Genomic DNA, 19596 nt, shown 5'->3' with positions numbered 1-19596 from the left:
CGATGGCTGTGGAGACAGTAAAGCGCTGTTCCAAGATGTGGCAAGCGCAGATCAGCAGCGGGGCTCTGTAAATCGTGCTGTACAGACGTTAGAGCCGGCCCGAGCATGGCGAGCGATGATTCTTCGCGCTCTGAGCTGGCAGCGGGCGCCATTTTGAATTTACCACATGGCACGACCTCCGCTGAGACGGAGAGTCCTGAGCCCGGGGGGGAGGCCTAGGAGTGAGGCTGATATGGGAGATACTAGCCCCGGCAGAGATCCGGGTGCCCAGGGTGAGTTTTTCTCCCCTGATTTTGTCTTATTAATGCATAAAGCATACATGCTTAAAAGAGCTCTCCCACAAAGCCCGGCACGGGCCTTTTCTAATGCCCCCCCCCCCCCCCCCCCCGGTGGATTCTAGCCTGGGTATGCCCTCTGAGGCGTTATTCCCTGATAATTGGCAGAATATGAAGCGTAGAAGGGCTCATTCCCCTTCAGAGAGTGCTGCACCTCCTTTTTCCCCCCCCATGGTCGGGCTGCGAGGATTCGGAGGACTCTGGCAGGCCTTCATGGTCTGAGGAGCCAGAGTCTGGTGCAGAAGTGACTCAGGATCTGGACGATCCCTCCGCGGTGACGATTTTCCGCGGTGACGATTTTCCACCGTGATGAGCTGCCAGCGCTTATTTCTGATGCCCTGCAGGCTCTCTCTATTGAGGACCCTGCCAGTGGCACAGCCTCCTCTGTGAATCCTAGGATGGCTAGTACCAAAAAGCCTGCTCGAGCCTTTCCTTTGCATGACGCCATCCAAGAGCTTATTTCGGCTCAATGGGCTGACCCTGAGGGACCTTTGAAAGTTTCCAGGGCTATGGGGCAATTATACCCTCTGAGTGAGGAGCATATGGCTCGCTTTGCTATGCCTAAAGTGGATGCCCTAGTCACAGTTGAAGGAGGTGTTGCCCTGAAGGATATTCAAGACCATAGACTGGAATCAGCCCTTAAACGGTCATTTGAAATTGCAGGTCTCACTATTCGGGCGTCTGCATGCAGTTGTTATGCTGCTAGATCCTGCCTGACTTGGTTGCAACAGGCAGTGGAACAGCCCGGTGATGGAGCAGAGCCCTTTTCAGATGTGGCTCCGCGGATGGAGTCGGCCTTGTCCTTTCTTGCTGACACCCTTTATGATATTGTCAGAGCTTCGGCTAAACACATGGCAGTAGCAGTGGCGGCTCGCCGTCTTCTTTGGCTACGGCATTGGGCGGCGGACATGGCCTCTAAGCAAAGGTTGGTGAAGTTGCTCTTTCAAGGCCTTCTCCTGTTTGGTGAGGAGTTGGAGAAAATTGTGAAGGGCCTGGGTGAGGCTAAACCCCAGCGCTTGCCCGAAGATAGGCCTCAGCCTTCCTCTAAGGGTGCGGCGGTCCACTCCTCTTACAGACCTCGCTTCCGTGAAGCTCAAAGGTACCGCCCGGGGCGTTCTGCTGGGTTCACTTCTCGTGCCCGTTTTCAGCAGAGGAACTCCTTTCGCTCGGACAAATGTTCCACAGCCACTGGCTCAAGGCCTGGAGTTCAGGGGCGACCCTCTCAATGATGGTGCGCCGGCCCTCTCCTCGAGTCCTGACATCGGAGGATGTCTTTCACTCTTTGCCGAGGAGTGGGCCAACATTTCCTCAGATCAGTGGGTCTTGGACCTGATCAGAGACGGTTACAGAATAGAATTCGATGCCCCTGTCAGAGACGTGTTTGTGGAGTTCCGATGCGGTTCTGCCGCCAAACGGGCGGCGGTAGAGGAGACTTTGCAAGGTCTGATTCAGATAGGGGCCGTGTCCCCGGTACCTCCCGCCGAACACGGCTGCGGCCGCTACTCCATCTACTTTGTGGTGCCGCGAAAAGGAGGGTCTTTTCGCCCTATTCTGGACTTAAAAGAATTAACAAGTCCCTGAGAGTGCGGCATTTTCACATGGAAACCCTGCGCTCCGTCATTGCGGCGGTACAGCCAGGAGAGTTTCTTATGTCTCTGGACCTGAAAGAAGCTTACTTGCACTTTCCAATTTGGCCCCCGCACCAGAGGTTTCTGAGATTGGCGGTGATGGGAAAGCATTTCCAGTTCCGGGCCTTGCCTTTTGGCCTCGCCACAGCTCCCCGCACCTTTTCGAAGGTTATGGTGGTAGTAGCTGCCTTTCTAAGTAAAGAGGGTATTCGGGTTCACCCGTACCTGGACGACTGGCTCATTCGAGCCAACTCTGCTGCAGAGAGTCAGCATGTAACAGCCAGAGTGGTCTCAGTACTTCAATCTCTGGGCTGGGTCGTCAATTTGGCCAAAAGTCACCTGACCCCCTCGCAGTCTCTAGAATATTTGGGGGCCAGGTTCGACACAGCCTCGGGGTATATGTACCTACCCGAGCAAAGGCGGTGCAAGCTTCAGAATCAGGTCCGTCTGCTTCTGAGGATGCCCCGCCCACGAGCTTGGGACATTGTCCAGCTGCTTGGATTGATGACGGCCACCATGGAACTGGTGCCCTGGGCGAGAGCGCACCTGAGACCTCTACAGTATGCTGTACTTCAAAGATGGTCTCCAGTATATCAGGATTACCAATGCAGACTCTCTTGGCTCCCTGCGGCCCGACTCAGCATGGAGTGGTGGCTCTCAGACAGCATGCTGCGGCGAGGAATGCTGCTGGCGCTCCCCGATTGGTGCCTAGTGGTGACAGATGCCAGTCTGAAAGGCTGGGGCGCACATTGCAAGGGGAAGCATGCCCAGGGTCTATGGACACCCAAGGAGTCGGAGTGGTCCATCAACCGCCTAGAGTTGAAAGTGGTGTTTCAGGCGCTTCTGGCCTTTCAAGTGACCCTGGAAGGATTGGTAGTCAGAGTGATGTCGGACAACACGACAGCAATGGCCTACATAAATCGACAAGGCGGCATTCAGTGCAGAGCTCTAGCCGCGCAGGCCGAACAAATTTGCCACTGGGCCGAGCTGCATCTACAGTTTCCGTCGGCAGCTTACATTGCAGGTCAGAGCAACGTGCAAGCCGATTATCTAAGCAGGCATCAGATCGATTCAGTGGAGTGGGAACTTGCAGATGAAGTGTTCCTGCAGATATGTGCCAAGTGGGGCAAGCCCGTGATGGATCTAATGGCGACAAGCTCCATTGCCAAAGTCCCGTGCTTCTTCAGCAGACGGTGAGATCCTCGTGCGGCGGGGTTGGATGCCTTGGCTCAACCCTGGCCTCCGGGCCTACTGTATGTGTTCCCTCTGTGGCCCTTGATAGGGCGAGTGCTGCTGCGGATTCGGCTGCATCCAGGAGAAGTGGTTCTCGTCGCCCCGGATTGGCCCAGGAGGCCTTGGTATGCGGACCTCCGACAGATGCTCGTAGAGGATCCCCTTCAGTTACCTCTGGTTCCCAACCTATTGTCACAGGGTCCGGTGACCATGGAGGATGCCGGCCGATTTGGTCTTATGGCCTGGCGATTGAGAGGGCGCAATTGAGACGCAGAGGCTATTCCAATAAAGTAATTACCACTCTCCTGCAAGCCCGCAAGCGTTCCACTTCCGTGGCTTATGCCAGGATTTGGCGCCAGTTTGAAGTCTGGTGTGCTTCCAGAGAGATCACACCCCTGCGGGCTCCTGTCTTGCCGATTCTGGACTTTTTGCAGGATGGTGTACAAAAAGGCTTGGCCTATAATTCCCTGCGGGTGCAAGTGGCAGCATTGGCCTCCCTGCATGGCAAGGTTGAAGGTGTGTCTTTAGCTGCTCATCCGGATGTGGCACGGTTTCTTAGAGGGGTGCTTCGGCTCTGTCCTCCCGTGCGTGCACCTTCTCTAGCTTGGAACCTGGGGCTAGTGCTGAAGGCCCTTCAGGGTGCTCCCTTTGAACCGCTTCGGCGTGCTTCAGAGAAAGATTTGACACTGAAGGCCGTCTTGTTAGTGGCCATTACTTTGGCGAGACGGGTGTCAGAGCTCCAGGCGCTGTCCTGTAGAGACCCTTTTCTGGAGTTTTCAGAGTCTGGGGTCACGGTTTGGACCGTGCCTTCCTTCTTGCCTAAGGTGGTTTCAGCGTTTCACTTAAACCAACCTATTTTCTTGCCCTCCTTTGTCGAGGAGGAGTTTCCAGAATCTTTTGGGCAATTGCACCTGTTGGACGTGCGCAGGACTCTGCTGCAGTATCTGCGAGTTACTAACTCTTTCAGGACCTCTGATCATCTGTTTGTTTTGCTATCAGGTCCTTGCAGAGGGTCTCCAGCGTCTAAAGCCACTATTGCCCGCTGGCTTAAAGAATCTATCTTTTCAGCTTATTTGCTTGCCGGCCGGCCTCCGCCTGATGCCTTTAAGGCGCATTCCACTAGAGGAATTTCCTCTTCTTGGGCTGAAACCGGAGCACTCTCTCTTCAAGAGATTTGTAGTGCAGCAACATGGGCTTCTAAGCTCTCTTTTGCCCGACATTTTGGAGCGCAAGTGCTGGCGCGTGGTGTGGCTTGTTCCCACCCTATCTAGGGATTGCTTTGATACATCCCATCTGTAATGGCTGCATCTGCTTGATGACAAGGAAGGGAAAATTAGGTTCTTACCGTGATAATTTTTTTTCCTTTAGTCATAGCAGATGCAGCCATGATCCCTCCCTGTCTGATGCTATCTGCTGTAAATCTATTTCAGGTTCAGTTCGTGTTTCCTGGAGATTCTGTCCTTGGGAGAAAGTCGGAAAACAGTCTTCAGGATTCTTGTTCAATTAAAGGAGGATGACTTAATTCCCTCCAGTTTCATGTTTTGGAGGATGAGTTTATTTCCTCCAGTTATGTCTCAGTGGAGGATGAGTTTATGCCCTCCGGGAGGATGTTTCATTCCCTCCATTCTGAGTTAATGCCCTTTGTTGTAGGGCCATCGTTCGCTCTGAGGAAAGCTTATGTTATTCCCATTGTGGTTTGCCATACTGCTTTGGAAGTTTCAAATACTGAAGAGAGGCAGTGGAGCAAGCTGGTATGAGGTACTGAAAAAAGTGTGCTCTCTATCTCCCTCTGCTGGTTGATGGACACAACCCATCTGTAATGGCTGCATCTGCTATGACTAAAGGAAAGAAAATTATCACGGTAGGAACCTAATTTTCCCATTTTATTGGCATGTTTAATGAAATTTAATTACACACTCCTTCACAGGATTCTAGAGTGAGGTACAATAAACAGTACGCATTACATAGAATAATGGAAACATTGAAAACATTTTATGTAAAAATTTTATTGTCCACCTATTCTCCAAAGGTTAGATTTTTTTTCATAAGATTCAGAATAGGGTCATGCATCTCTTTATATTACTCCCATGGAGGTCTGAAACTCAGACCCCTAGAATCTAGAGCTATTCTTAGCAACAAGTTGCAATCATGGGCATCAGCAATCAGTTGCTTTCCATTTCTATTTGTTGTTGAAACTATTTTTTCTGAGGACAAGCAGGGTATGTTGCTCTTACTGATGTTCATTTCTCTGTGGTGTTTTTCAAATATGTCCAAGCTACAGTCTGTCAAGTTTATCCTCTCGGTACGTTTTTTTTATATTGTACCATCAATTGCTTCAGTACCTATTTTCCCTACCTCTTTGATGTTTAAAAGTGATTGGTCATTTCTGTTTTCTTCAGTTTTTTGTTCTACTGCATTGAGGGGTCCTTTTAGAAAGGCACGCTGAAAAATGGCTTGCGGTAGTGTAGGCATGCATTTTGGATGCACACCAATCCATTTTTCAGCGCGCCTGTGAAAAAGGCCTTTTTAAAATTTTTGCCAAAAATGGACGTGTGACAAAATGAAAGTTGCCACGCGTCCATTTTGTGTCGGTGACCTTACCACCAGCCATTGACCTAGCGGTAAAGACTCGCGTGGTAATCAGGCAGTAATGACCTATGCGCGCCCGAAAAGGAAAAATATTTTTTAGACGCGTGTATCAGAATGAAATTACCTTAAGAGCCATGTGGTGGTCAGGCGGTAACTCCATTTTGACGTGCGTTGGGTGTGTGTAGATGCTTACGTGGCTTAGTAAAAGGACCCCTGAGTGGCAACAGTAGAGTTTTTGTGTGTTGAACTGTTTGATTTTGCTTCAGCCATTTTTTCATTGATGTCCCACAAAAGAAACTACCTGCATCTTCAATAGGGCAGTGTGCCAGGATCGTATCAGTTACTGTTATGTATACCTTCTGCCTGGCATATTATGGGTTTGATTGCCAATCCTCAGACCGTTATAAATAAATGTCACCGTATCTAAAGGACTTGGCTATAAGAGGTGCAAGAAAGAACTCCTTTGGCTCAAGTAAGTCTGATCAAGAGGTATTGACTTGCATAGACTTAAGAAATGCTCTGGAGACAAAGAATGCATTGACTTTGAGATGAGATCCGTCACTCCGTAAGTTGAGCATTGCTAGAGGCAATAAGGACTATCGGTCGCAAAGTCCTGCTTAAAGAAGTTGAGGGAGTCTCATGACGTAAGCTAAGAAGCATTGAAATCTGTTCTCATTGGAACATGATGCTAGGAACATGGAGATATTGGCAGCTGCCATTATTGTATTGGAGTGAGAGGTGAAATTAATTTGCTTTTGCACGGTTGCAGAATTAGAGCAACTAGTCAGCTAAACCATCTATGTATGTAGAGATATTGAAGTATCCACAGATGCTGTGAATCATACACACTAGAATAGATACATCATTTCTTTTTGTTTTCACACAGTGTCTATAATACTGTTCCACACTATCCATTTGTAGCTCAGACAATGAGATTCTATATCACAGCAATGCAAGTATCTCAATATATAAGCCATGTTTGCCATATATGTATCCCAGTGTTAGCTTCACTTTCACCCTTATCTGGAATGGCTGTCTCTCAACTAAATGTCCTGGATCCGTCTGGTCTGGTGGGGACTCCTCTGTTGTCTGTGGTTGCAGCAAGGAACCAGGCCTCAGAATTGACTGGACCTCATCTATAACTGCAGCCACAATTGCTGCTACTCCTACTATTTATTTATTTATCACATTTGTATCCCACCTTTCTCCGAGGACAAGCAGGCTGCTTGTTCTCACGACTGGGTTGACGTCCGCGGCAGCCCCCACCAACCGGAAGAAGCTTCGCGGGACGGTCGGCACGCAGGGCACGCCCACCGCGCATGCGCGGCCGTCTTCCCGCCCGTGCGCGACCGCTCCCGCAAGTTACTTTTTTTCCGCGACTGGAGAGAGTTGTGCAATTGCCTCTCTCTCCGTTCAGCCGCCGGATTTTTCGACCGCGTTTACGCGGATCGTTGCTTTGACCCGTTCGGTTCCTCTTTCTTTCTTTCTTTGTATTGTTAAAACAAAAAACAAAAGATTTTCGCGCGTGTGGAGCACGCGCTCCCCTTTTCCCTCGCTTCCAGCGGGGACGCCTCGTTGCGGCCTAGTGGCCGCTCGGTCGGCTAGTTTTTTCGTGGTGTGATTTTAGCCACCATTGCCGACTTTGACTTCGCCGACGCGATTTTTCCGTCGATGTCCTCGAAGGTCCCGAGTGGATTTAAAAAGTGTGGTCGCTGCGGCCGGCCGATCTCGCAGACCGACACCCACGCTTGGTGCCTCCAGTGCCTCGGGCCGGAGCACAATCTCAAGTCGTGCGCGCTGTGTCTCGGTCTCCGGAAACGGACTCAGGTTGCGAGGCAAGTTCTGCGGGACTGTCTTTTTGGAACTTGCGCCGGCCCCTCGACGTCGACCTCGACGGCATCGGTATCGAAGGCCGGTTCTTCGGTACCGGTATCGATGCCCGAGACATCGGCACCGATGGCAGCGACCCCAGGAGAACAGGTCCCGTCGGCCCGCCGGTCCGCCGGTGAGAGTGGGGTTGAGAGGCCGCGTGGGCAGTCGGCCCCGGTCACTCCCTCTGCTCGTGAGCCACGGGACCGAACCCTGTCGGACCCGGTACCTCGAGACCGAGGGGGATCGACCTCCTCCTCCTCCATGCCCTCCGGCGCCGGTGACGTGCACCGGAAAAAAGATAAGAAGCGCCGTCACCGGGAGCCCTCGGTGCACCCTGAAGGGGAGTCGACGCCGAAGCGTCATCGCAGAGAGGAGAGATCTCCGTCGGTGGTGGAGGTACCGACGCGTCGGGGTTCCGGCACCTCGGTGCCGTCTCCTGGCCCCCAGCAGCTTCTGGCACCGACACCCTTACCGGCCCCACCGCCTTTCCCGGCAGCGGGCCTGGACGAGTGCCTCAGAGCCATCCTTCCGGGGATCCTGGAAGGGCTGATGCGCCAGGCTGTGCCGGCGTCGGGGGTGCTTGCGCCCCCGGCGCCGATGACTGTGGCGCCGGCGAGCTCTAGCCCGGCGCTGGGGCTGTCGACACCGCCGCCGCTTGCGGTGCCGGTCTCGACCGCCACGCAGGTGGAGTCCCCGTCGACGTCGATGGAGGGAGCTCCGTCCCCGCCGGCGCGGGAGTCCACCGCTCGACGACACCGAGACCTCGGTGCCTCGACGTCGAGCCGGGCCCGGTACCGGACTCAGCTACATGAGCTTATGTCCGATACCGAGGATGAGGACTCGTGGGGGGAAGAGGAGGACCCGAGATATTTCTCCTCAGAGGAGTCTACGGGCCTTCCCTCGGACCCCACGCCGTCACCGGAGAGGAAGCTCTCACCTCCTGAGAGTCTCTCCTTTGCCTCCTTTGTGCGGGATATGTCTATAAGCATTCCCTTTCCCGTGGTCTCTGTGGAAGAGCCGAGGGCCGAGATGCTCGAGGTCCTCGACTATCCATCACCACCTAGAGAGTCCTCCACGGTACCGCTGCACAATGTCCTGAAGGAGACGCTGCTTCGGAACTGGGTGCGACCACTAACTAACCCCACCATTCCCAAGAAAGCAGAGTCCCAGTACAGGATCCACTCTGGCCCAGAGCTCATGCGGCCCCAGCGGTCGTGGATTCTGCTCTCAAGAGGGCACGGAGTTCGAGGGATACCGCCTCGGCGCCCCCGGGGCGGGAGTCTCGCACTCTGGACTCATTTGGGAGGAAGGCCTACCAATCCTCCATGCTCGTGACCCGCATCCAATCTTACCTGCTCTATATGAGCATCCACATGCGGACCAATGTGCAACAGCTGGCGGACCTGGTCGATAAGCTCCCGCCGGAGCAGTCCAGGCCATATCAGGAGGTGGTCAGGCAGCTGAAGGCGTGCAGAAAGTTCCTGTCCAGGGGGATTTTTGACACCTGTGACGTGGCATCTCGTGCTGCGGCCCAAGGTATAGTGATGCGCAGGCTCTCATGGCTGCGTGCCTCTGACCTGGACAACCGCACCCAGCAGAGACTGGCTGACGTTCCTTGCCGGGGGGATAATATTTTTGGCGAGAAGGTCGAGCAGATGGTTGACCAACTGCATCAGCGGGAAACCGCTCTCGACAAGCTCTCCCACCGGGCGCCTTCAGCACCCGCCCCCGCGGGCGGGCGTTTTTCCCGGGCTCGGCAGGCTGCACCCTATTCTTTTGCGAAGCGTAGGTACAACCAGCCGGCCCGAAGGCCTCGTCAGGCACAGGGACAGCCCCAGCGCGCTCGTTCCCGTCAACAGCGTGCGCCTAAGCAGCCCCCTGCGCCTCCACAGCAAAAGCCGGGGACGGGCTTTTGACTGGATCCACGGGAACATAGCCGCCCTACAAGTGTCCGTACCGGACGACCTGCCGGTCGGAGGGAGGTTGAAATTCTTTCACCAAAGGTGGCCTCTCATAACCTCCGACCAGTGGGTTCTCCAAATAGTGCGGTGCGGATACGCCCTGAATTTGACCTCCCTGCCTCCAAATTGTCCTCCGGGAGCTCAGTCTTTCAGCTCCCATCACAAGCAGGTACTTGCAGAGGAACTCTCCGCCCTTCTCAGCGCCAATGCGGTCGAGCCCGTACCACCCGGGCAGGAAGGGCAGGGATTCTATTCCAGGTACTTCCTTGTGGAAAAGAAAACAGGGGGGATGCGTCCCATCCTAGACCTGAGAGGCCTGAACAAATTCCTGGTCAAAGAAAAGTTCAGGATGCTTTCCTTGGGCACCCTTCTGCCAATGATTCAGAAAAACGATTGGCTATGTTCCCTGGATTTAAAGGACGCATACACTCACATCCCGATACTGCCAGCTCACAGACAGTATCTCAGATTCCGCCTGGGCGCACGGCACTTTCAGTATTGTGTGCTGCCCTTTGGGCTCGCCTCTGCCCCACGAGTGTTTACAAAGTGCCTCGTGGTGGTAGCGGCCTACCTACGCAAGCTGGGAGTGCACGTGTTCCCATATCTCGACGATTGGCTGGTCAAGAACACCTCGGAGGCAGGAGCCCTCCGGTCCATGCAGTGCACTATTCAACTTCTGGAGCTGCTGGGGTTTGTGATAAATTACCCAAAGTCCCATCTCCAGCCAACTCAGTCTCTGGAATTCATAGGAGCGCTGCTGAATTCCCAGACGGTTCAGGCCTACCTTCCCGAAGCGAGGGCCACCAATCTCTTGGCCCTGGCTTCGCAGACCAGAGCGTCTCAGCAGATCACAGCTCGGCAGATGTTGAGACTTCTGGGTCATATGGCCTCCACAGTTCATGTGACTCCCATGGCTCGTCTTCACATGAGATCTGCTCAATGGACCCTAGCTTCCCAGTGGTTCCAAGCCACCGGGAATCTAGAGGATGTCATCCGCCTCTCCACCAGTTGCCGCACTTCACTGCTCTGGTGGACCATACGGACCAATTTGACCCTGGGACGTCCATTCCAAATTCCGCAGCCCACGAAAGTGCTGACGACGGATGCATCCCGCCTGGGGTGGGGAGCCCATGTCGATGGGCTTCACACCCAGGGTCTGTGGTCCCTCCAGGAAAAGGATCTGCAGATCAACCTCCTGGAGCTCCGAGCGATCTGGAACGCACTGAAGGCTTTCAGAGATCGGCTGTCCTGCCAAATTATCCAAATTCGGACAGACAATCAGGTTGCAATGTATTACGTCAACAAGCAGGGGGGCACCGGATCTCGCCCCCTGTGTCAGGAAGCCGTCGGTATGTGGCGTTGGGCGTGTCGCTTCGGCATGCTTCTCCAAGCCACGTACCTGGCAGGCGTAAACAACAGTCTGGCCGACAGACTGAGCAGAGTCATGCAACCGCACGAGTGGTCGCTCCATTCCAGAGTGGTACGCAAGATCTTCCGAGAGTGGGGCACCCCCTCGGTGGATCTTTTCGCCTCTCAGACCAACCACAAGCTGCCTCTGTTCTGTTCCAGGCTTCAGACACACGGCAGGCTAGCGTCAGATGCCTTTCTCCTTCATTGGGGGACCGGCCTCCTGTATGCTTATCCTCCCATACCTTTGGTGGGGAAGACCTTACTGAAGCTCAAGCAAGACCGCGGCACCATGATTCTGATAGCGCCCTTTTGGCCCCGTCAGATCTGGTTCCCTCTTCTTCTGGAGTTGTCCTCCGAAGAACCGTGGAGATTGGAGTGTTTTCCGACTCTCATTTCGCAGAACGACGGAGCGTTGCTGCACCCCAACCTTCAATCCCTGGCTCTCACGGCCTGGATGTTGAGGGCGTAGACTTCGCTGCGTTGGGTCTGTCTGAGGGTGTCTCCCGGGTCTTGCTTGCCTCTAGGAAGGATTCCACTAAAAAGAGTTACTTTTTCAAGTGGAGGAGGTTTGTCGTTTGGTGTGAGAGCAAGGCCCTAGAACCTCGTTCTTGCCCTGCACAGAACCTGCTTGAATACCTTCTGCACTTATCAGAGTCTGGCCTCAAGACCAACTCAGTAAGGAATCACCTTAGTGCGATTAGTGCTTACCATTATCGTGTGGAAGGTAAAGCCATCTCTGGAGAGCCTTTAGTCGTTCGATTCATGAGAGGCTTGCTTTTGTCAAAGCCCCCTATCAAGCCTCCTACTGTGTCATGGGATCTCAACGTCGTCCTCACCCAGCTGATGAAACCTCCTTTTGAGCCACTGAATACCTGCCATCTGAAGTACTTGACCTGGAAGGTCATTTTCTTGGTGGCAGTTACTTCAGCTCGTAGGGTCAGTGAGCTTCAAGCCCTGGTAGCTCATGCTCCATATACCAAATTTCATCACAACAGAGTAGTGCTCCGCACCCACCCAAAGTTCCTGCCGAAGGTGGTGTCGGAGTTCCATCTTAACCAGTCAATTGTCTTGCCAACATTCTTCCCCAGGCCGCATACCCGCCCTGCTGAACGTCAGTTGCACACATTGGACTGCAAGAGAGCATTGGCCTTCTACTTGGAGCGGACACAGCCCAACAGACAGTCCGCCCAATTGTTTATTTCTTTCGACCCTAACAGGCTAGGGGTCGCTGTCGGGAAACGCACCATCTCCAATTGGCTAGCAGACTGCATTTCCTTCACTTACGCCCAGGCTGGGCTGACTCTTGAGGGTCATGTCACGGCTCATAGTGTCAGAGCCATGGCAGCGTCGGTGGCCCACTTGAAGTCAGCCACTATTGAAGAGATCTGCAAGGCTGCGACGTGGTCATCTGTCCACACATTCACATCTCATTACTGCCTCCAGCAGGATACCCGACGCGACAGTCGGTTCGGGCAGTCGGTGCTGCAGAATCTGTTTGGGGTGTAAATCCAACTCCACCCTCCAGGACCCGAATTTATTCTGGTCAGGCTGCACTCTCAGTTAGTTGTTCTTCGTAGGTCAATTTCTGTTGTTCCCTCGCCGTTGCGAGGTTCAATTGACCTGGGTTCTTGTTTTGAGTGAGCCTGAGAGCTAGGGATACCCCAGTCGTGAGAACAAGCAGCCTGCTTGTCCTCGGAGAAAGGGTATGATACATACCTGTAGCAGTTGTTCTCCGAGGACAGCAGGCTGATTGTTCTCACCTACCCTCCCTCCTCCCCTTTGGAGTTGTGTGTTTCATCTTTTGCTAGTCATTCAACTGGCGGGAGCGGTCGCGCACGGGCGGGAAGACGGCCGCGCATGCGCGGTGGGCGTGCCCTGCGTGCCGACCGTCCCGCGAAGCTTCTTCCGGTTGGTGGGGGCTGCCGCGGACGTCAACCCAGTCGTGAGAACAATCAGCCTGCTGTCCTCGGAGAACAACTGCTACAGGTATGTATCATACCCTTTTCCCACTGATAGCAGGCTCAAAGTGGCTTACAAGAATATTGTAGTAAGTTTTTCAAATTTAGCAGAATAAAAAATAACAGTTAAACAGCGATGGGTATTGAAGTAGGATATGAATAACAATTAATCAGTAGTAAATATGAAAGATAAGATGTAATTAGAGTCTATTGGATCTTATAATAGTAAGGGATAATTCTGATTATGTTGAACCTGGGGAGTAAGCCTTCATTACTACTGGTAATGACCCAGAAATACCATCTTTTATGTTTTTGCCCCATACACTTTCATGTCCAGGTTCATTTGCAGTGCCAGCTTATCACAGACAAGTGGGGCACTTTGTTAGCTCTTGCATGTGACACATCCTTGGCACAGGGTAGCTGATGATTACTTATCAAGCCTTGTACCTGCCTTCCTGCTGTCAGGCTCCATGGCTAAATTACCTATATCTTAGGAAGCTGGGGCCGATTCTGTTCAATATATTTGTGAGTGACATTGCCAAAGAGTTAGAAGGTAAAGTTTGCCTATTTGCGGATGATACTAAGATCTGCAACAGAGTGGACACCCGGGAGGGAGTGGAAAACATGAAAAAGGATCTGAGGAAGCTAGAAGAATGGTCTAAAGTTTGGCAATTAAAATTCAATGCGAAGAAATGCAAAGTGGTGCACTTAGGGAATAGAAATCCATGGGAGACGTATGTGTTAGGCGGGGAGAGTCTGATAGGTACGGACGGAGAGAGGGATCTTGGGGTGATAGTATTTGAGGATTTGAAGGTGACGAAACAGTGTGACAAGGCGGTGGCCGTAGCTAGAAGGTTGTTAGGCTGTATAGAGAGAGGTGTGACCAGCAGAAGAAAGGGGGTGTTGATGCCCCTGTATAAGTCGATGGTGAGGCCCCACCTAGAGTATTGTGTTCAGTTTTGGAGGCCGTATCTTAAGGATGTAAAAAGAATTGAAGCGGTGCAAAGAAAAGCTATGAGAATGGTATGGGATTTGCGTTACAAAACGTATGAGGAGAGACTTGCTGAACTAAACATGTATACTCTGGAAGAAAGGAGAAACAGGGGTGATATGATACAGATGTTCAAATATTTGAAAGGTATTAATCCGCAAACGAACCTTTTCCGGAGATGGGAAGGTGGTAGAACGAGAGGACATGAAATGAGATTGAAGGGGGGCAGACTCAAGAAAAATGTTAGGAAGTATTTTTTCACGGAGAGAGTAGTGGATGCTTGGAATGCTCTCCCACGGGAGGTGGTGGAAATGAAAACGGTAACAGAATTCAAACATTCATGGGATAAGCATAAAGGAATCCTGTGCAGAAGGAATGGATCCTCAGGAGCTTAGTCGAGATCGGGAGGTGAGGCTGGTGGTTGGGAGGTGGGGATAGTGCTGGGCAGACTTATACGGTCTGTGCCAGAGCCGGTGGTGGGAAGCGGGATTGGTGGTTGGGAGGCAGGGAAAGTGCTGAGCAGACTTATACGGTCTGTGCCAGAGCCGGTGGTGGGAGGCGGGGCTGGTGGTTGGGAGGTGGGGATAGTGCTGGGCAGACTTATACGGTCTGTGCCAGAGCCGGTGGTTGGGAGGCGGGGCTGGTGGTTGGGAGGCGGAGATAGTGCTGTGCAGACTTATACGGTCTGTGCCCTGAAGAACACAGGTACAAATCAAAGTAGGGTATACACAAAAAGTAGCACATATGAGTTATCTTGTTGGGCAGACTGGATGGACCGTGCAGGTCTTTTTCTGCCGTCATCTACTATGTTACTATGTAACCACCTTTATGAAGAGTTTCACCCAAGTTGGTGTATAATAGGTATAACTTGACATAGGCAATTAAAATTAAAGTATTATAACTATAGTATAGTGGCCAAATGTGTCAGTGTAATATACAATAAGAACTATGAAGTAAACTTGGATATAGGCAAATTGAGTTACAGTAATAGAAACATGAGTGTCATTAAAACAGCATTGTAAAACATTCATGAAACAGGCATATTGAGCCAATGCCAGTAACATGCAAATGAACTTAACATTGAGGCAGGCTCTAGTGCAATCCATTCTGAAGACTCATACATAGCCCGAAGCTGCAACATCAACACCTAGGATATGAAAGTACATCAATGCAGGCTGCCTCAATGCTGATGTCTAATGAATTAGACCAGGGAACAGCCCTGAGACACCAATCTGTATGAAGTTCCAGACCATAACAGACAAGGGAGGTCTTATATAGGTTTTGTCTTAGCCCAAATTCAGACCTTTCCCATGGAATGTTTTTTGACACGGAATCTGAGTATTCTTGGGGGTTTCCTTATGGAAGGGTAAGATCCTCTGAGCAAGAGTCGGCAAGTGATCATCCTTTGAACTCATTTCTGGGAAAGGAGAAAGTCCCAGCCAGACTTTATGCAGCAAATAGCTGACACAATTCCATTTCCCTTAGAGAAGGAAGATGAGCCAATGACAGAAATGGAGGTCATTCTTGAGCTTCTTTTGAAGCCACCCATTAAGTATCCTGCTGTGTCTTGGGACCTCAACATAGTACTCACCCATCCCATGGAAGCTCTCTTTGAACTACTGGTCTTTTGTGAGCTAGGGTACTGGACCTTGGAAGGTGTTTTTGGTGGTGATGACTTTGGTACATAGTCGGTGAACAGACTTTAGTGACATATTTTTCAGAAATAGGATGGTTGTCCACATCCATCTTAAGTTCCTTTCCAAAATTTTCTTCCTGTCCATGTGCTAAGGGTTAGTGGAAAAGCTGAGGCCCTTATTTACTATTACTACTACTACTACTTATCATTTCTATAGCGCTACTAGACGTACGCAGCGCTGTACTCTTGAACATGAAGAGACAGTCCCTGCTCGACAGCGCTTACAATCTAATTAGGACAAACAGGACAAACAAGAGATAAGGGGATATTAAGGTGAGGATGATAAAATAAGGGTTCTGAACAAGTGAATAAGTACAAGAGATCAGAGTACCAAGGGAAGAAGTATAGATGGAGAAGAGAAGAGGTCCCAGGACAGATCCCTGAGGTACACCAACTGACAGTGGGATAGAAGTAGAAGAGGATCCACTAGAGTATACACTAAAGGTATGCTGGGAGAGATAAGAAGAAAACTAGGAAAGAACAGAGCCCTGAAATCCAAGTGAGGACAGCATATCAAGCAGCAGGCTGTGATCAACAGTGTCAAAAGCAGCAGGTAGATCGAGAAGGATGAGGATAGAATATAGAGACCTTTGGAAATGGCTAGGAACAGATCATTGGAGACTTTAGCGAGCGTTGTTTCAGTTGAATGAAGGGGGCGAAAGCCAGATTGAAGTGGATCAAGAATAGCTTGAGATGAGAGAAAGTCAAGGCAACGGCGGTGAACAAGCATGTTAAAGTATCTTGGATAGGAAAGGGAGGAGGGAGATGGGGCGATAGTTGGAAGGACAGGTAGGGTCCAATAAAGGTTTTTTAAGGAGTGGTGTGACTACGACATGTTTGAAGGCATCATGAACAGTCGCAGTGGACAGTGAAAGATTGAGGATATGACAGATAAACGGGATGACAGTAGGAGAGATAGTGTTAAGTAGATGGGTGGAATAGGATCAGAGGAACAGGTAGTTAGTTTTGAGGAGGAAAGAAGATGTGTAGTTTCCTCTTCAGTGATTTCAGAAACGGAAGAAAAGGAGGCAGGGGTTGGAGGGTTGAGAGAATGGACTAAGGGAAGGAGAGGTGGAGGTGACCTGGTTGAGAATTCAAGTTTAATCTTGTGAACCTTATCATGAAAGAACTCAGCCTTGGTCATCTAGTAGCTTAGATGAATCCCTTACAGGTTTTTGCTTAAAATGTACTTTTGTTTTTGAATCTGTGGCAGCTTCTTTTCATATTCTTTCTTGGCTTGCCTAATTACTATTTTTTAACTTGCCAGTACATATGCTGCTTCCTGTTTTTTTCATTTCACTCTGCTTTGCTGGCAGAAACCCAAATAGTAGCAACATTCCATGCTACCAATCCAAGGGCAAGTAGTGGCTTCCCCATGTCTCTCAATAGCAGACTATGGACTCTTCCTCCAGGAACTTGTCTAAACCTCTTTTAAACCCAGATACGCTAACCACTGTTACCATATCCTCTGGCATTGAGTTCCAGAACTTAACTATTCTTTGAAAAAATACTTCCTCTTATTTGTTTTACAGTAAAAATATTTCAGTGTAACTTCACTGAGTCCCCTGGTCTTTGTATTTAAATCTTGCCTTTGCCGCAAATGAGGACTATTTGAATTCAAGAAAATGAGGGACAGGCATGTGGGATCTCTTAGGGGGGAGGATGAGATAGTGGATGGCCCATATAACCTTTATCTGCTGTCATTTTCTATGTTTTGGGATATTCTGGCTCCCTTGTTTTGCAAGTACTGAGCCATGTACTTGTGAACAGAGTACTGAATTTCCAACACATTCTAGTTTAAAAATTCCCATATCTCCTTTTTTTTAAAATTGTTAGCAGTAGCAGCCAGGTACCCTGATTCAAGTGAAGCCTATCCTATCGGTACAGATTCTCTTTTAACAGAATGTTCCCCAAATCCTAACAGATCGAAAACCCTCTTCATTGAATTATCATCCGATCTACAATTTCATACTCTGAAGATCAGCCTTCTTCTCAGGACCTGTATATGGAACATTATGCATTTTGGAGAATGAAACCCTGAAGGTTCTGCATTTCAATTTCCTACTTAAAGCCTAAATTTAGCTTCTTGACACCGCCCCCCCCCCCCCCCCCCCCCCCCGGAATCTTCCTGTACCATTGGTATTCATATATACAGTGACAGTGTTGTTTAAGATCTTATTTAGGTCATACTTGAGGCCTAGTACCTTCACACAATGTAGCAAGATAATAAAGTATTCCATTATGTCCCAAGGATCAGTCCAGATAAATGGGTTGTGACCATCCGCCAGCAGGTGGAGATAGAGACCTCTAATGAGTTGTGTCTCATAAGCTCCTGTGCTTAGAAACCAAACCAGTATTCTCTGTCTCCAGCAGGTGGAATAGCAACTCCTGTATGCTGTGGTGACTTCTGTGTGGCCTGCTGTCCTGCTTGCAGGCTCAGTTGAGCTTGGGGTTGAGAATATCTTGTGTGTTGTGTAAACCTCCTTGCTCCTCCATTTCCACTTTCTACTTCTCTATCTCAGTCGTCCCTTCTATCTGGGGGAAAAAAAAGCCATTGCGGTTTATTTTTGAGAGTGCTTATGCTGTGGGAAGATTGTGGGGCTTCAGTGCCTTGGAGGTCACGAGACTGGCTGTTGTCTGTGAGTATATTGTCTTGTGCACGCTGCAGGGCTAAGCTCCTTGGCTACCGGTTCCTGCACGCTTCGCTTTACTTCTGTAGACATTCCGCTTTTGCCAGCTTTGGCCGTCAGTACTCCATCTCCGGAAGTTTAGTCCAGCCCTGCTCTGATGGCGGTTTTGGTAGGCTCAGTGCCAACATCTCCTGTGCTCCGCAAGGCTTCAGCGACCATTTTGTCATTGGGTTCCTCGACTACTACCATGCCCTGGGATGTTGGTTTTCAGGGAGTAGAAGTCTGCCCTGCCATTTTTGCCTAAATTTGTTCTTTTATTACATCAAGCCTTTTTATTAAAGTCAGCTCGAGCTGCCGCTCCTTTTTTCCCTCACGTTGCTTTTGAGGAGCAGCTTCTTAAGAAATGAAAACTTTGTTTCGCAGGATTTGGAGAATATTCCTCGGGACTCAGAGGAGGTTTTATCTGTGTATTCTGACTGTCGTAGTTCTGCTGATGGCCCTGACTTGAACATTTCAGAGGCAGACGGGAGTGATGATCCTACCGTAGTTAGGCTGTTTTTGAGAACGAAGTTGCCTCTTGATCACAAAATCTATGGAAGCTTTAAGCATTTCTTCCCCTGCTTCTCAGTCCTCTGGTCCTGCTCCATCTATTATGTCAGGTACTAACAGAGCTCTTGTATTTTCCATATTCATGAGGCTATGCAGGAGCTTATTGCAGCTCAGTGGGAGACCCCTGATTCTAACCTCCGGGTGGCTTGCTCTGTATCAAACTATATACCCCTCTGCTGTCTGATTTAGAGCAGTTTGCTCTTACTAAGGTGGATACCCTTCTTACGGTGGTTATTAAATGTACCACTACGCCTGTTGAAGGCAGCACTGCATTAAAGGATATGCATGATCATAACGAGGCTTCCTTGAATCCACTGGTCTTCTGTGACGTGAAGTACCTGACCTTTAAGATTTTATTTTTGGTGGCGATAACTTCAGTGCACAGAGTAAGCGAACTTAGGCTGTAGTGACCCACCCTGTATGAAGGTGTTCAATCAATAACAGGGTGTTTCTTTGCATACATTCAAAACTGAAGTGGTGTCTGATTTCTACCTTAATCAGTGGTCTTTCCAACTTTTTCCTTGATTTAATGCCTACAAAGGTGAAAATGTCTTGCACATTTTGTAGTACAAACAAGCCTTAGGCTTCTGTTTGGAGCAGACTAAAGCTTGTGGTTTCCTTTGGCTCATTAAACCTGGGACTGCTCTTGCCAAGCATACACTATATTTAATTGGCTAGCAGACT

At 50.3% G+C, this 19596-nt stretch overlaps 1 protein-coding gene across 3 annotated transcripts in view; it reads left to right on the top strand.

Annotated features, from left to right (window-relative positions):
* KDM6A (lysine demethylase 6A) overlaps positions 1-19596 on the top strand; it is a 606821-nt gene that overhangs the window by 328509 nt on the left and 258716 nt on the right. The window lies entirely within an intron of this gene.

The sequence above is a fragment of the Microcaecilia unicolor genome, chromosome 4 (assembly GCF_901765095.1).
Source record: "Microcaecilia unicolor chromosome 4, aMicUni1.1, whole genome shotgun sequence".
NCBI lineage: Eukaryota > Metazoa > Chordata > Amphibia > Gymnophiona > Siphonopidae > Microcaecilia > Microcaecilia unicolor.
Note: the sequence above shows the minus strand (reverse complement) of the source record. Positions and strands in the feature narration are given on the sequence as shown.